The sequence below is a fragment of the Colossoma macropomum genome, unplaced genomic scaffold (genome assembly GCF_904425465.1).
Source record: "Colossoma macropomum unplaced genomic scaffold, Colossoma_macropomum, whole genome shotgun sequence".
In the NCBI taxonomy this organism is placed as follows: domain Eukaryota; kingdom Metazoa; phylum Chordata; class Actinopteri; order Characiformes; family Serrasalmidae; genus Colossoma; species Colossoma macropomum.
This window is the reverse complement of record NW_023494787.1, coordinates 28,253,681-28,264,075: the sequence shown is the minus strand read 5'-3', so window position 1 is coordinate 28,264,075 and position 10,395 is coordinate 28,253,681. Positions and strand designations below refer to the sequence as shown.

The 10,395-nt window shown below is 39.7% G+C and overlaps 1 protein-coding gene across 1 annotated transcript in view; it reads left to right on the top strand.

Annotated features, from left to right (window-relative positions):
- The first annotated feature begins 231 nt into the window (after positions 1-231).
- The window catches only part of elfn1a (extracellular leucine-rich repeat and fibronectin type III domain containing 1a), a 104,334-nt gene continuing 94,170 nt past the window's right edge, over positions 232-10,395 (top strand). Inside the window, exon 1 of the mRNA XM_036566754.1 lies at positions 232-362. The gene's annotated coding sequence lies outside the window, so the exon portion shown is untranslated. The remainder of the gene's footprint in view (positions 363-10,395) is intronic.

Below are 10,395 nucleotides of genomic sequence, written 5' to 3'. Positions count from 1 at the left end.
ACAAAACTGCACCGTAGAGGCGTAATGGAAAATCCTGACTCGTGCTCAGCGCGGAATACATAAAGGCGAGGAGTGAAAGCGCTTTCAATAAGGGCTCTCTGCCTTGAATTAATCACTCACTGTTTAATGGATCTTTGAGGTTCGCGCTTGACGCAGTGAGGAACTGCAGCTCTTTGTATTCTGAGGCCGAGAGAAAGAGCGAGAGAGAGAGAGAGAGAGAGAGAGAGAGAGAGAGAGAGAGACCCAGGATTTTGAGCCCAACTGTCTTCTTCTGCCTCTTTGAAATCGTCTTGGGGTTCATGGTGACATAGGGACCCCAGTTTCGGCGCCGGTGAGACTCGCTGCTCCGCTTCGTGGGGAAGGTAAGTGGAAAATGTTGAGGAATGCAGCGGGGAATGTTTCTCTCCAGTGTCTTGCAGTTGCTGCACACGTCGGTGCGATTAGTTAAACACGCTCTAGTAATGCTACGTGAGGAATGTGCGCCTGGAAGAGAATTCCACGTTGTGTAAGTTCTCTTAGAGGAGGCTGTGCTCACGTAAACAACAAACGCTTCACGACTTTACTGTGTAGACTGATATTTCCCTACGTTGACTGCTATTCAAATGCAGCCAAACTTATAGCTGGCGACAATACCGGCTGCGCTGCTGTACACAGCGAGCTAAACTACATGCAAAGCAGGGCGTTGTGGAGCAGCGTCGTGCACTTTTCCTCAAATTGTGCGTTTAGCGAGTCGCCACTTGTAGGTAAAGGATGTGCTGTGGGTAGGGGTCGTCACAGACTAATTCCGCCCCCACCCCCTCAGTGAGGCGTGTGTGTGAGTGCATGTTTTAGAGGCTTTATCCACTTCGTGCTCGTTTTTCAGCGCAACGCGAGCGAAGCGAACATGTAGAGAACGCGGGCAAAGGTTTCAGCACCCTGGACAGCAGCCTGGTCCGCTAACCGCTAGAGTTCGCCTTCAGGCATCCGAAACTGTGACAGCGCGTACATTCGGGCTGCTCCTTCTCCATCTCTGGGATTTCGGAGAGCTGCGTGAGTACTCCACGTCTCATTGTATGCATGACAAACCATTTAGCGCTATAGACTGGAAGGCGATTGAGTGGCTTCTTAAGTTTCCCATCCGTGGTTCTGTCCGTGTCACACAGTTCTGGCGTGCTCGCTGTTATGTGTGCTTTTCTGTATATTATTGCTGGAAGTCTGATTGCCTGGTGTATTTAGGTAGGTAAGAGCAACAAAAGCATTTAGCTGTACGCTGAAATGAGCTTATTTTTTTTCTGGCTTCTTATTGTGCGTAATTTTTGTTTGACTCACAAACGGGCACAGCTGCAAACTATGAGATACCACAGTATTCTCTGCCAACTGCCCACTCCAGCAATGTGCAGTGGCTGCGCTTGATTCACTTTAACTCCTGAGAGATCGTCCAACTGCACATTTTTATTGCGCACTTAAAGCAGAGGCTGCTCTTACGTAAACTTTAGTATCAAGGAAATGAAATCAGGGAGATGCGATGGACTTAGACTACTACAGTCTGAGCCATATTGATGGGATTAGGAAAAGTGAACGTGGTTGATGTGTGGGTGGAAAAAGGAATAAAAGAAAAGAAGAGAAAAGAAAAGGCCAAACTTTCTTATCCTGCCTTTTCCAGACTTTGTTCAAGGTTCACAGAGAGGACTTGCAGTCTGAAGGCTTTGAATAGCTGGCAAAGAGATTTTCTCTTGTGGTTTGATGTATCAGTGAGCTTTGCACCCTGGCGACTTGTCAGAAGGACCCCTTGTGCCAAAAAGGCTCCACCCTCAGTTGATTGGGCCACTAGATACGCCACATAGAGAGTTCACAATGCTGATGATGGGCATCTTTGAATTTTAATGTCAAAGGAGCAGCAAGCAGCAAGAAGCGGTTTGTCAATAAATCCCGTCATGATACATTTCCATATTCCCCTAATGCTTGTACGTTTTTAAATATATGTATATAATTTTTTTAAATATATGTATATAATTACATATCAACAATTACATCAACCAACACACACACACACACACACACACACACACACACACACACATACATATATATATATATATATATATATATGGTTACATATACATGCTTAAAAACCTGCCTTTGACAAGCATTAGGGGAATATGGAAATATATATATATATATATATATATATATATAGAGAGAGAGAGAGAGAGAGAGAGAGAGAGAGAGAGGGATAGATAGATCAATAGATAGACAAATATGGGTTGACTGGTTAAATGTACCAATGCTGCTGTTTCTTCTCTCTGGTTTTTCCAGAGTTTCATGCCCTTATGTAATAAGCAGCAAGCAAAAGGCACCTTTTGACTCCTGTTTTGCAAATTGTTTCTTTCATAAACTCTCAAGATAAACCAGCTATTCCTCCTTGGGCAATGAGTCTAAATGATGTTGGAGCTCAGGCGTCTCTTTGCCCTCTCGCATTGGGATTCAGACAGTGGCAACTGGCTATCTAAGCTCTGCCTCGCAGTCTATAAGGAGAGTTATGTTGTTTTTTGAAACGCACCCATCATTTGTTAGCTGCTTGCGCGAAGCCAGTCGCCTTTTAGTGCGCGCCTCTTTCTGTCTCTTATCTTGATTATGCAGCTTGAAGATTGAGTCAGCTGTTTTGTATGCAAGTTGCCTGAGCCAGGCTCTTTGTGGAGGGAAGTGCAATCGTGCCGCGTATACTGAGAGAGAGAGAGAGTGAGAGAGAGAGAGAGAGAGAGGGAGAGGGAGAAAGAGGGAGGTCTCACAAGATGGGCGAGAGGAGAAGATGTGAAGTTATTCTGATTTCCAGCACCTAGTTGGACCTGATAGATCGCAAAAGAGCAGTGCAACGCTCACATTAACATTTACGTCCTTAAAAGAAAAAGAGAGAAAAAAATCTGCCTGCCTCAATGCTTTTCAATGTCTGCTTAATACATAATTCCTCTATACATAAATACAATCCGTCGACAGTCTAAGGTTGAAGACTTCAGCAGACTGCCTGAGATTTAGACGCCCACACTGTCGAGAGCAAGACTTCCAGATCCACACAGCACTGTGAGAGAACACCGCAAAGTGTAAGAAGGAAGAAGCAGGTGCCTAATGATGCTTAAACTGATAAGAAGGCAACTACATAGACCAATACACTCTCAAAAGTAAAAGTTCTTCAAATGGTTCTGGGCTTGGCCTTCAATTTCTATAGAACCTTTACTTGATGCAGAGGGTCTTTAAAGGTTCAGGCACACTCAGCCATCTTATAGCAAAAATGGTTCCACTGAAAGCTTCCACAGGCTGTTTGGAGCATCACTCAATGAACTCTTTATGGTGCCTTTATGTATAAGAGTGTGGTACTTTAAATACAGTGCATTATCAGACAGTTTACAAGGAGGCCTAAATTGAACACAGAGACTGCGACGTGTTCATTTTTTTCCAGATTCTGTTGACTAGTACTTCATGGCTTTTCAAGGTTTAGTAGTGCTCATAGAATACTATATTCGGAATATACAGTATGTGTAACCCCTTAATTTTACACCCTTCATTTATTTCATTTCCAGTCAAATTGACATTTAAAGACAAGTTATTCATTTTTCAGTGTCAGGGAAAAAAGCTGAAAACACATATTTAACAGAAAAGTACAGAGAAGCCTTAATAACCAATAATAAGTTGGTGTGCCCATCCTTTGCCTTTATTACAGCTTCTAATCTTTTCAGTTTTTCAAAGAAATCTGCAGAGATATTGTTTCACACCTCCAAAGTTCAGTCTTAGAAGTTGGTTGCGTTCTCTGTTTCCTATAATCCAAATGATCCCAATTACAAAGTTGAACATATCAGTTTATAAAACCTTACTTCACATCTCAGATGTCTAGTTTTGGTATTTTAGTGCAGATTTTCTTCTTTTTTGTCTTTTTTTCTCAGTAGCGGCTTCTTGTCAGCTACACATCCTTTCATACCCATAGTGTTGAGTTGTCTGCTCACAGTGGAAGGAAGGACAGAAACATGTGGATTTTTTCAGATCTGAAGCAAGAGTGGAGCTTGATTTTCTACTCAAGGATTAGGGTTTAAGTACAGTTTATGTGAAGGAGACAGTTTTGGTGGTCTAACAGGTCTTGCTTGGTTGTTAGGAGTTACATATTCTTTGAATATCTTTTAAAATCTTTTCATAATTTTTTGAGCTCCTGTTTTGGAAAATACTTTTTTCACTTATTTACCTTTGATTTTCCTTATGCAAGTAGATTATCTTATATCTAATGTCTATTTTGAAATAAAAAATATATGTATATAAATATGGACATTTGAAGAAAATAGAAAATTAGAAGAAAGTAGAAAGTTGATCATTGGAAATTTCAGCGCAAACAGAAAAAAACATCACTGTAATGTTTACCCATAAAACATAATTTTAACTGTTTAGTACACATTGTAAGTCAATGTCATGTAGCAGACCTATAAAATAGTGACCAAACATTGAAGTCAGTAATCAACTATACCATATCCGCTAGTGTACATTTAAGACAGCTATATGTAATATGAGTAGACCACTCCACTTGTGCATGAACCGAATCACCTGATTATAAAAAGTGTTTCCAACTGAGAAGACCAGGCTTAGATTTATGGATTACATACACAATTATAGCATGGTTAGAGGCAGGTGATGATACAGCAGCAGTTTTCAGTGCAGACAAAGAATGCTGAATAGAATTAAGAAGAGTATGTGTGTATGAGGAGGTAGTGGGTGGGTGGGGGGGCTGTCCATAGTGCTGAAAAGCCTTGAAGCAGCTATTGTGTTGAAGTGGCATATGGGCTTTGATTTCTCTGGCTCCTTGGGGATCGGAAGCATGTGCTTTTGATAGATGTTTCTTGTTTACACACTCAGAGAGCTGTCCTTTAAACCAGAATTAACGGAAAATGTAGAAAGTGGCTGATTTGCATTGTCTTAATGTCTCAACTATTGCAATATACGGCCTTAATCACTGAGTTAGTCCCATATCAACTTACAAGGGTCTTTACTAAAACTGCGCTCAAAAAGCTTTGAACGTGGACTCTCAAGACTAGCCTTTGATGTTTCCAAAGCGCAGTTCTTTTCAGGGGAAGTGCGCTGTCCTGAGAATATATACGTCTACCTCCGCAGACGGAGGGCACATCATCATTCATCCTACAGTGAGCGCCGTGCCTCAGGTCTGTGTGCAAATGGGCAGACGAGCCATTGACAGCCACCAGAATGCGCGTGGAGAGAAAGGAGAAAATAAGGCTCTGGCGTGCATTCTGAGGGCCCTCGCTCTGCATTTAAAAAGGCGCTGGCACTTGTAGATAAGGCTGAAATTACAAAGCTGACGTGCTTAAAGCTGTTGCCCCTCAATGCTGTTTTATTTCAATTTAGCAAAGCAAAGATGCCGCAATCTCTGAGATGGTATCTCTTCAAAAGCATACAGATGACATTAGCAGCATCCTCCTTGAACCAACAGCTCATGCGTGTCATATAAGTATGTGGATTGAGATTACCTGCTCCAGCCTGGCGAACGGCCTGGTGGAGTTTTGAAATTTTTGTGCAAAACCCATTGATGACTCTGTCAATCCAAGGGGCATTTCAAGCAACCAGTAAAGCCCTCTAATCTCGGAAATAAAGGTTAAGACAATGATCCTTGGCATAGACTTACAGTTCTGAGACACATTTTTATAGAATTTGGCATAGAATGTTTACATTTTGTATGTTTGAAAAGGCTCTTCACATTCGCATTTCACATTTATGAAAAAAAATATACATCCATTGAGATGTTCTTTAGGGAACCAAAAAATAGTTATTCTATGGTACTACACCATAGAACCCTTTTATGCATGAGTGTTGATCTCCACAAACCCCAGGGAAAAAGAAAAGAAAAGCCTACATCAGATTCATGACGTGTTCTTAAACTGCAGAACTGTTTGCACCTCTGTGCTCTTGAGTGTGCGTAGATCCTGTTAGGACATGCAGTTGTAAGATGAATCTTTATTTGGTATAGAATCTTTACACTTCGCATCTTTACATTGATATATCTTTCACAATGACGTGTGTCAACAAAGGGTTTTCCTCACCGTATGTCCAAGCCTAGAGCCATTAGGAAGTGTTGTTTTTGAGAGTGTAGTGTAACAGCAGAACTGGCTGATTTCAGAACCGCTTGTCCGAGATCACTCTTTTGGGTGGGAAATTACTTCATGTAGGCCAATCAGCTGCTGGCAGTTCTTTGATGGATAAAACCCCTCCATAAACAGGCAGCACACATGTGACAGAGCGTAAGTTAAACCCCTTCCTCCCCCTAGCCATCCCCTGCGTAAAGTAATTAGAGGCTTGGTGACTGGGTTACAGAATAGCATGGCTTTGTACCTGCAGGCCTGAGGCCTGGCTTGATGAATACGCCGTGCATGAGAACCCATTAAAGCTGGTGACACATAACGGGTTTGTCAATGCTCACTTCAGAGCCTCTTTCATTGATTGGGTTTTTGAGCGAGTGCATGAGCAGAAGGGCCAACTCCCCCAAAGCAAAATGGCACGCGCTTTCTCTCTCTCTCCCCCTCTCTCTCTTTCCCTCGCTCTCTGACGGTCAGCATCATCATGCAGTATAATAAACTACATCTACACATGCGTCTATACATATAAGGATGTTTCTAGAATTACAAGCACTTTTATGTGGCTATCTGTTCATATTTTTTAGTTTAGAAATTTGTTAGTGCTCTAACACATTTCCACATTGGGTCAAAATACCAGTTTTATTAATGTCCCACACCTGTGATTTCAATCTTCAAATGCCTAAAAAAAGTTATTCAATTGCAAAATTACATCTTTTCAATTAAAACTTCATTGTATAAATGTTACATTTACACATCAGCTGTTCAGTCATTTGTCAATTTTTGTACAAATATGGCTTTTAATGTGACACTGACCAAGTGATCTAAAATGGATTATTTTTTCAAAGCCAAACAAATCTATTTTAATGCAAATACCAGTTAGCCAAAGAACACATGGATAAAAGTGTGGGGAATGTAATTTAGGATCCCCTAGATTCACAGAAACACAAAGTAAATATCATCTTTGTATATTCAATACTTTTGGCATGTCCTTACTGTAATGCCTATCACTGAAGTATTTTGAATTAGACTTTAAAAACAATTTCATATTCACGTTAATCAAAATATATTAGAAATTGTCTGCCAAAGCTAATCTAATAGGCAATGCTATTTGTCATTTACACTCAAAAACAGTGAAAATGTCATTACTGACATGTCCTCACTGCAAAAAAGACAAATTAATTTAAGATTAAATATTTTCATGATCTGCAACTTTGTTACTTTTGTATTGTACTTTTTATTATTGTAATTCATTTTTCTGGAGGTCCATTTTCTAAAACTTTGGACAGCCAAAAGGTTCTGCAGTTGCAGAAACACTAAGAAACACCCAGAAACACTTAGAATGTACTGTCAGTCTTTTAAAGCCATATACTCAGAATGAGCTCTTTGGAGCCCATAAAAAAGAACCACCTTTGGCTCGCTAAAGAACTATTTGGAGGATGGTTCTTCTAAGAACCACTTAAAATATCTTGTATTGATGTGACGAACATTGTTAAGTTCCACATCATGTAGGATTCTATATTAACTGTAGGTGTTTCTTAGAATCACATGTCCAAGCCAAAAAACATGCATGAACCTTTTTTATAAAAGTGTATCTCAGCAGTGTCATAATCCATAGTTTTAAACATTGTTAATCCACTTAAAAATTGACTGTATTTTATAGATTATTCACTATATCATAATACTCAATGGCAGATGTTCAAATGGATAAAAAACAGGCCTGAGGATACTTCAATAAAGCAGTCAGGTGCTTGGATAAGAGTTACCGTGATAAAAGAGCGGTAGCCTACTTTTTCAAACCTACTGAAAAGAGCAGTACTTTTTTCACATCAAAATGACTAGCAGGTGCTTGTTTGAGTGCCCATAATAATGGGAGCCGGGACATGCCGGACTTTCTGGCACAGTGGCTTTCCATAAAGGCAGTAACGTTTGGAAGGTAATTAGATTTGTGCTCACTCCTCACACTAAAATTTGTTTTTAGCTGTTATGCTCATGGTTAACATTTTGAAGCTAAAGTACTCAGTTAAAGCTGCATCAAATATTGGCTTGCCATAAAATAACATAGGGGAGTTGATTGGCTGAAGCCAGTGAGATCATTTTACATCTTTATCCACTGTGTTTTAAAAATGTACTTGGTTTCTGGTTCGTTCTGTACACGTATTTGTTTATATTAGTATCTGTATACATTCACACATTGAGTTCAGCTTTAGTAAGATTGACTGGGGCACATTTAACCCTTTAAAAATCCCAGGCTTATTACATACTATGGCTTATTATTCAGTAACTGCAGGGACATCAGTGCAAAACAGTTGAGCTGCTCTTAGGTTATAGAAGTGTGTAATAAAACTTTGGGGCCTGCCAATGGGCCCTGGGCTTTTAAGAGGATGAAGTAATTATCAAAAGACACCTGAAAAAGTACAGCAAATGAAGCCAGAGACCACCTTTCATTTATTTAGTTTAAAGTCCAAATGGCCAGTAAGTAGAAGTCATTAATTTTTCATAGATTCGTAGATAATTCATAGATATTTCTGAGAAAAATAGATATAAAATAATCCACTTGCATAAGGAAGAAAAAGTCAAGAGAATGGAAAAGTTGAAATGATTAAAATAACCCCTTATGACCATGCAAGACCTGGTAGACCACCAAAACTGTCTCTACCTGATAAACCGTACTTAAAGCTTTGGGAGAAAATCAAGCTCTAGTCTTGCTTCAGGTCTGGAAAAATCCACAGGTGTAGCTGTCAAGAAAAGGAAATAGGCAAAAGGAAGAAAACTTACAAATACAAACAAAGAAGCTGCTGGTATTCTCAGAACAATGAACTGACCACCCCAGAGTCCAGACCTCAACATCACAGAATGTGTTTGGGATTATTCGGATTGTGAGAAACAGAAAATGCAACCAACTTCTAAGACTGAACTTGACAGGTGTAATTTTCTGTTACATGTGTGTTTTCTGCTTCTTTGTAAGTCTTAATGGCTGTTTTGACTGGACATTAAATAACTGAAAGGTGGTCTCTGACTTTTGCACATACATGATGGAAATATGTATTTTAACATATTTTCATATTAAAGCATTAGCCACTCCTATCTTAACTTTTAAAATACTTTTCCAGTACTGATTAAGCCAGGTCTTTGATTCTGTTAGGCTGTTAATAATGATTCCTCATTTGTATTAATTTCCCAGCACCAGAATAGTCTTTGGCTATGCTACTTCTCTGGCTTTGTACCTGCAGGCCTCAATAAATTAATTGCTAAATTGATGTAAATCAATTAATATACACATTTATTATTAAAGCTGATAGAAGATACTGCAGTAAAAGAGTTGCTGGAGTTTTACTGAATATTTCAAGTCATGGTGTCATCATATTTGACGTCATTATGTCAGAAGGCATCAATATCCCTCACCAACACACATACCACTCTCTTTCTCTCTCTCTCTCTCTCTCTCTCTCTCTCACACACACACACACACACACACACACACACACACACACACACACATCATAAATGCATACTGCTCAATGAAACATGCATGTACCAATCACTATAATTAGTCCCAGTGGGAAATTCAAAACCTTAGGAGTGCGGATGCAACTCCAAAAGAGTTCTACTCCTGCTGCAGTCCAGATGAATTTCATGAATTTTTTTCATATTAATACCGCCAGAACTGGCAATATATTTTAAACATTATAATATCCCTCATATATTCAAATGTTGTTTTGTTATGAAGTTTGTTGTTAAAACTTGTACAATAAGCTCTGCATGCATCTTGTAATAGGATTAAACTCAAATAATGAAAATATTTGATCCTCTAATGGGAGCCTGGCGATTTCACCCCCAAAAGCTCCCAGCTTAATATTAATATTATGCAACTAGCACTCATTAGTCGGTTTAGCATTCATGGCACTCATTTTGAACAGGCATTTTTTTTCAGTCCTTGTGTATCATCACTAGCCAAACTGCACATTTAATTCAGATCACTGATGGTCTTTAGCATTGCCCTTTGAGGACTTTCAGCCAGTCCACATGTTTGTCCTATTGCAGCTCCTGACCTGAGCCAGGTAATCAAGCGCTGGAATAGAACAAAAATGTGAACTGGCTGAGGGTGCTTGATTCCCATGCTGGAAGCTTCCACAGAGAGATGCCACAGTTGATCATGGGATTTATAATGCATTAGGATTGTGGATGAAGAGAGAGGCTTTTCTCCCCAAGTTGGGCTCAAACTGGGTGAGTAAGTATTCAGATGCTAATCCTCCTTAACCATGATCAATACTTTATCTCGCTCTGCATGTCAAGTGAC